Source organism: Lathyrus oleraceus, chromosome 2 (assembly GCF_024323335.1).
Source record: "Lathyrus oleraceus cultivar Zhongwan6 chromosome 2, CAAS_Psat_ZW6_1.0, whole genome shotgun sequence".
In the NCBI taxonomy this organism is placed as follows: domain Eukaryota; kingdom Viridiplantae; phylum Streptophyta; class Magnoliopsida; order Fabales; family Fabaceae; genus Lathyrus; species Lathyrus oleraceus.
This window is the reverse complement of record NC_066580.1, coordinates 107,861,376-107,869,354: the sequence shown is the minus strand read 5'-3', so window position 1 is coordinate 107,869,354 and position 7,979 is coordinate 107,861,376. Positions and strand designations below refer to the sequence as shown.

Here is a 7,979-nt window from a genome sequence, read left to right as displayed (position 1 = left end):
CTTCAAAGGGCCATATCTCCCAAACCGTTTGGCCAAATTTGGTGGGGTTTTTTTCCTACAAACCACATTTTTCATCCTCTTTCCAAAAATAAAATTTCATGACCTAAAACCTTACCAATCAAAATGGCATTTTTGGACCTTTTTCATTTAAATTCAAAGTTTGACCAAGAGTTGACTTTTTGACTCAAACATTTTTTCAACATTTGGCCAATTGGGATAGCTCATAAATATCATTTTAAGTGTGTTTGCAAAGCCAAATTATGCAGAACATGTGAATCTTGTTTGGTTGCTTGAATTACAAGAAAAGTACCCTTTGACCATACTTGCACCATACTTGTTTATGCATCCACCATACCATGGTTTGTACTCTCAAAACAGAAGTTAGCAAGCCATTTTTCTGTCATGTTGAAACCTCATCATGCAGCCATACACCAACAAGTACATATGGCCATGTTAGCATACTTGAATTTTGGGCAAAAGGACATTATTTCAAACATCCAATTGTTGAGCCATACCTTGTACTTACATAGCAGACCTAGTGGCAATGGTGTGCAGCATTGTGTCATGGTTTGGATACACATAGAAAACACACTTCACTCATTCCCTAAAAGCATCACCATGCTGTGCACTTAAAGAAAACACTATGCCTTGTTGAAAGCAGCAGGATTCAGGCCATGTTTGTCTGTCATGACAGTAACAGCAATTAGCAGCATGGCACAAAAACCACTTGGCCAAGGCAAATGAGGCAAGGGCATGCTGATTCAAAAAAGACTTGGCAACAAAAGAACCCTGTCATAAAACCTGCAGCAGCCTCTAACCACTAAAAAAGCTTCACTTTGGATGCATGAACCAAAATCATTCCCAAACCTCCAATGAACAATAACCTGGCCATTTTGATTTGCATTTAAAAAATTCTGCCAAAGTCCATAGTTCCAACAGACTGCATGAAACACTCATTCAAAACCAAACCTAACCTGGCCTTGTTGGTGACTTGATAAAAGCTCACTTTCTGTCAAAACATAATAGAAAAAAAAACAAAGGGGCTTCATTCATTTTGATTGAGCATTTTCCTCCTCAAATTGAAGCAACAGCAAACAGCATGGAGAGGTTTGGTCTGCTGTCAAAACCAACATGAGGCCATGCCTTGCTTTCCTCAAAAACAGCAGGCATCACCAAACTTGCAGCATCACCATCAAATCCTGCAGCATCACCAAACTAACACAACCAACAAAAACAGACCAAAAATTCACTGAATAGACCCGGCTGTTGCTTTTTGGAGCTGTCAAAAAAAAATACACCTTGCAAGCAGAACTGGGTTGGTTTTTTTCATGACTAGAGAAAACCAACTGAACAAAAACCTCTCCCTCTCTCAATCCATTCTTTGATCATTTTCCTAACACAAGACCACAGACCTTTGGCATTTTCCTCAAAAAACCTATCACAACTTGCCTTGCCTTCACAATCTGCTCACCATTTTGAAACTAACTGCCACAAAACCAACACACTCACTCATTTTTAACCTTGCCCTCATTTTGCCATTTTCTGTCAGCAAGCATAACAAACCACTGCATACAACCCTCACTCAAAAGATCCACTTCACCTTGGCCATTTGGAAAAGTGCTGTCAAGCATCCAACAGCAGACTTGAGCATTCTTTTCTGTCATAACAAACCAACAAAACCAACATAACACTGCAGCAGTTGGGACTTAAGGTCGAATGGAGCAAGTTTGAGCTCAACTTCCTTCATCATCCATCACTTGGAGCTTGGACCTTTGGCTGTTTGAGCTGAATCATCCAAAACATTGTTGCATCTCAGTTTTTCTGCAGAAGTCAAGTAATTTTCGACCCCTTTGTTTTGTTAAATTGTTGCATGTTTTGGAAAGATCTTTGGATGCTGGATTCACTGGTAGCTTTAGTTTTGAGATTGTTTGATTCTATCAAAAGATATGCTGATTTGAAACTTAGTGCTCATGTTGTTTTTTGCTCGAATCCTGTTTGTTCATGTACTTTGATGAAAATGAATAGTGGATTAGGCATGTATGAGGCTTAAGGATCACATTGCAATGTTCATTTATTGTTTCTGAGCATTTTGTTTTTAAGCACATGAATGCATTTTGCTGCTGTTTGAAACCTCCTGACCATTGCCCTGAAATTCATATGTTGATGTTTGTTATGTTTGGTCATAGGTGCTGGTTTATTAATTGATTGTGTGTTAATGAACTTACTGTGCTGTCCCCTGCTGTTCATATGCTGTTGTTGGATTTCATCGAAATTAATTACTTGCTGCTATTTTGAACCTCATGAATACGCTTATAAAATCCATGAGAAATGGTGTGCTGTTGTTTGGTTGCCATTTGCACATTGATGCCATACTGTTACCAAACTGTTTGAAATGTTGCTTGATGATTTTACATGACATGAAAACCCTGCTGCAGCTTAGGAAATCTTGCCTAGAAATCTTCATGCTCATGTTATTTGGTTGTTATGTCATGAAAAAACATTGTTTTACCATGCTGTTATGCTATCAGCCATGATGCAAATTGATGATGAATACATTGATGCCACATGAAAACCTTGCTGCAGTATTTGAAAATCTTTGAACATTTGTCCTGAGATCCATGTGAAACATTGTTGTATGCTGTTGTGATTGCTTGCTCGATTTTGTTTTATGATGAGATAACATGAAATTGATGTTGCAAGTGCCCTGCTGCTGTTATGATGAGCTGCCCATAACTTCCCATGATTTTGGTTGATTGTTGTTGGTTTGTTGTCCATGAGGTGTTGGTATGAGGGACATGCTATTTGCCATGGCTATATGATCTATTCTATTTGAAAGTTGTTGGATTGAATGTTGAATATTGAGGTTGAATGTATGCCCTGCTGTGGCGTATGAATCATAAATGCTGTTAGAGTTTTTGTGTTGCTGTTGTTGCCAATGCTATGATTTAGTTTGTGGTTGTCCATTTGATGTTACTTTGTTTGACTACATGAGAAGCAATGCCTTGGCCATACTGTTAGAAACCCTAGGGTTTTTCCAAAACCAGAAAATTTGAATTTTTGGCTATGCACTGTTCCATTGGCTGAGAGCCAATAGGAACATTTCGTTTTGCCTTGCCAAAACGCTGCAGTTTGGATTAGTGAGCGCCCTATTTACAATTATGCCATGCTGACTTCCTTGTTTGACCACTAGTTCATGTCATTTGTTCATGCTTGTTCCATTATTTCACCAAACTTCAACAATTTATTTTTAATTCATTTCAACTCCAAAAATTGTGAAATTTTTCCCTCATACTCATGAATGTGTCTAGAATTTTATTATGAATTTTAATTATTTTTCCATTGGCTGGATTTTTAATGATGATTATTTTCTTGACATGTATGCCAAAATGATACATTGTGCCATTCCTTTTGTGAAATTGTCATATTGCATCCAATGAGCTTGAAATTTTTTGTGGTAAAACTAGACACATTGACCTTAATTTCCATATAAAGTTTGTGCATTTATCATTTGTGGATTGAGAGTTATGATTTTTTGAAGTCATGTGTTGCATTTGGTGTCATACCATGATCATGTATTTTCACAAATTTTGTTCACACACTTCCCCACATCCAAATGACTCCAAATTTTGCATGAATGATCCCTTGTATGTCTAATTGATGTATGATTTTTCTTGGAATTAATCATGCTGTTTTCCATTTGATTGTGAATTTTCTTCCATATGTGGTCATTTGTTGACTTTTTGTGCTATGCCTTGCCAAATCTTTTGTGAAATTCTCAAATCTTATTGTATGACCATGAAATTTCATATGTGATAACTAGACATCTCAAGCTTTGCATTGGTGTTAATCTCATTCATTTCTCTTCTGTTTTCAAATTGATATGATTTTTTGAAGTTGACCCATGCTTGTTGACTTTCACCATGCTTACTTGAATTTGATTTGACTTCCTGATTTTCATTGACTGCCTTCCACTTGTCCAAATGGGATGAAATTTTACATGCTTACCATGCTAGGTGTTAGGTTTGATCATGATTTATTTGTTGATTTTTGGAAAATGTTTAGATTGCTTTTGATGCAAGTCTTGCTGTTGACTTCTATGAGCTTCTGTTTGCCATGTTTTGACCTAAATGGTTCATGAAATGATGATGATGATTGATATGAGTGTGAATCCAATTGGTTGTGTTTTCTAATTGTTTGAACATGATTTTGGATACTTGACCCTTGCTGTTTGGACTTTATCATCCACTTTTGACCCTAGGCTTGCCCTAGTGGTCCTGTTACTCACCTTTGAGTTTGTGATTTCAGGTTGACCATCAAATGGCCATTGAGACCAATTCTTTTGACTGAGCTTGCTTGAATATTGTGTCTAACCTCTTTGTTTTGTAGGTGGCTTGGCTCACATGCCTTAAGCCTTGTGCCTTGCACATCCATGTGCCTCTAATGGACTGTTGGTTTCTGTTTCTATTTGTTTTGTTTGAAGTTGCATACTAACATCTGCTTGACTGTTTCAGGTGCTTTAGTTGCTTAGTTCCTTGTGAACTTTTTGCTTTGCTTTGCTTGTATAAGCAATTTGCATTGAGGTATGTCTCTTTTACTTCATGTAGTCTGGAAGACCTGGCCTGTTACTTGGCCAGGCAACTGTCTGAAGTCCTCCTTAAGAGGCAATGTTTGTGACTGTTTACTTTTGTCCTTGCATAGAGTCAAAGTCCTCCTAAGTGAAGAGGCAATTGGTGGAAGGTAGGGATATGCAATCTATCCCCCACTATTCAGTGTGTCATCTGCTTTGCTCACACCACTGTGTTGATGCATTTCAGATACAAACCCAAGATCTTGTACAACTGTACAGTTGAGTCAGTTCTAAATGTGTAGAAGGGTTCCCACTTTCTGAACCCACACATTCTTGTCTTGAGCTCTCCCAGGCCAGGGATAAGAGCTGTGAGGTCTCACCCTCACTTCATCCTTTCATCTGCTTCACCTTAGCCCCTCAATGGCAAGGTTAAGAGCAACGTTCACCCAGTTCCAGAGGTTTGTTTGTTGAGGTTGATATGACCCCTTGACTAAAACCTAACCCTTGTTTGAGCCACTTGTTTGTGTATAGCGTGTGCTATCTGTGCTTGTAGGATTGTTTGACTTGCTTCCTGTGCAAGTTAGGATAGTTTGACTTGCTTCCTGTGCAAGTTAGGATTGTTTGACTTGCTTCCTGTGCAAGTTAGGGTAGTTTGACTTGCTTCCTGTGCAAGTTAGGATTAGTTTAGACTTGCTTCCTGTGCAAGTTAGGTTTTGCTTGGCTTGCTTCCTGTGCAAGTTAAGTGTGTGTGGCTTGCTTCCTGTGTGAGCCATACTTAGGATAGGTTGGCCCTTGTGCCACTTAGCTAGAAACCATAACTTAGGGTTGATTTTGCATGACAACATCTAGGCTCGAGTCGTAGTCTCCCTAGAGTTGTGTCTCCCTCTGTTATCTGGTTAGGCTAGATCCTTATCCCTGCGTAGGGGAACTACATCGCCCTGATCTTCATACCAGATGAAGTATGTAGGCAGGAGATTGAGCTGATCTCTCCGGGCGCCTTGTCTTTTCTTTTGTGTGTGTTGTTTGACCTTTGCTAGGCTCGAGTCCCCGTACTCCTTAGTATTTGCTGTCTGTTTGTTTGTGTTTGACAGTTGTAGGCTGAGTCCCAGACTCCCTACTTGTCTTTTGTGTGTGTTTAGGTTCGGATGCTGATGTAAGTCCAGTGATTGGCATTCGGGCTCCACGTTTGCCTTTGCCTGTGATTGTTTGTGTGCGTGTCAGCCGAGCTACGAATGCTCTGATTCTTCTCTCGTCCGAGAAGATACGTATGCATAGGATGCGATATCCTAGCGAGCATGTGTCGTTTCCCCAGTCCGAACTACTTGGACTCTGATGTCTGTGCCTGATAGACTAAGTAGGCCCAGGATGCGACATCCTGCCGAGTTCAGTTTCAGTCAGTCTCTTTCGTTTCTTTCAGCCAGTGTGTGTGAATATTTGAGCAGTGTTTAGCAACCATTTTCCTTCCTTTTGTGCGTGGATCCCGTAGAGTACTACGGATGCGTAGGGGTGCTAATACCTTCCCTTCGCATAACCGACTCCCGAACCCATCCTCTTTGGTCGCGAGACCATGTTCTTTCCTAGGTTTACTCTGAGCGTTTCCTTTCCCTCTTTTGGGATAAATAACGCACGGTGGCGGCTCTGTTGTTTCTTTCTTTTCCCGCCGGTTTTTCGCGCGATGCGACAGAAAGGTGCCCACATGCCTTTCACTGCTCGTCTGACTTTTGAGTGCACCAATAATGAAGCTGAGTATGAAGCCTGTATCTTGGGTATTGAGCAAGCCATTGATTTGAGAATCAAGACTTTGGACATCTTCGGAGATTCAGCTCTGGTGATCAATCAAGTGAATGGTGATTGGAATACTCTCCAGCCTAATCTAGTCCCTTACAGAGATTTCATGAGAAGACTGTTGACTTTCTTCACAACAGTAAAGTTGTATCATATACCTCGTGATGAGAACCAGATGGCAGATGCTCTTGATACTCTATCCTCCATGATCAACGTGATTCGGTGGAACCATGCTCCCAGGATCAATGTGATGCGCCTCGACAGGGTCGCGTATGTGTTTGCTTTTGAACTGGTAGTTGATGACAAGCCCTGGTATCACGACATCAAGCACTTTCTGAAGAATCAAGAGTACCCTGCAGGGGCATCCAACAATGATAGAAAGACTTTGAGAAGATTGGCAGGCAGTTTCTTCTTGAACAAAGACGATGTGCTGTATAAGAGGAACTTCGACATGGTTCTGCTTAGATGCGTGGATAGACACGAAGCAAACATGTTAATGCAGGATGTTCATGAAGGCTCCTTCGGTACTCATGCCGGCGGACATGCAATGGCTAAGAAATTGTTGAGAGCGGGATATTACTGGATGACCATGGAATCTGATTGTTTCAAATATGCTCGGAAGTGTCATAAATGCCAGATTTATGTTGATAAGGTACATGTGCCGCCAAATCCTTTGAATGTGATGTCTTCGTCGTGGCCTTTTGCTATGTGGGGCATCGATATGATTGGAAAGATTGAGCCGACCTCCTCCAATGGGCATCGCTTCATCCTTGTTGCCATCGACTATTTCACCAAGTGGGTCGAAGCAGCATCGTTCACGAATGTCACCAGACATGTGGTTGCCCGTTTCATCAAGAAAGAAATCATTTGTCGCTATGGGATTCCCGAAAGAATCATTACTGATAATGGTTCTAATCTCAACAACAAAATGATGAAGGAGTTGTGCCAGAACTTCAACATTCAGCATCACAATTCTTCCCCTTACCGCCCTAAGATGAACGGCGTTGTTGAGGCGGCAAATAAGAACATAAAGAAGATTGTGCAGAAGATGGTCGTTACGTACATAGATTGGCATGAGATGCTATCCTTCGCCTTGCATGGGTACTGTACTTCAGTACGTACATCGACCGGGGCAACCCCTTACTCCCTTGTGTATGGTATGGAAGCAGTCCTACCTGTTGAAGTGGAGATTCCTTCTCTAAGAGTCCTATTGGATGTCAAGTTAGACGAAGCTGAATGGGTTCGGATAAGGTTTAATGAGTTGAGTCTTATCGAAGAGAAGCGAATGGCATCCATTTGTCATGGGCAGTTGTATCAGAGTCGGATGAAGAGAGCCTTTGATCAGAAAGTGCGTCCTCGATGTTTCCAAGTCGGAGATTTAGTGTTGAAAAGGATCCTTCCTCCTCAGACAGATCACAGGGGCAAGTGGACTCCTAACTATGATGGACTGTATATTGTCACCAAGGTTTTTGATGGTGGGGCCTTAATACTTGCAACTATGGATGGTGAAAACTTCACTTCCCCTGTGAACTCAGACGCAGTTAAAAAATACTTCGCATAAAAAAGACCCGCTGGACAGTAAAAAGAATAGTCCAGGCAAAAAATGGGCATCCCGACGAACCAAGAA

At 40.8% G+C, this 7,979-nt stretch overlaps 1 pseudogene; it reads right to left on the bottom strand.

Annotated features, from left to right (window-relative positions):
* Positions 1–1,074: 1,074 nt before the first annotated feature.
* The window catches only part of LOC127122110 (phosphate transporter PHO1-like), a 67,125-nt pseudogene continuing 60,220 nt past the window's right edge, over positions 1,075–7,979 (bottom strand).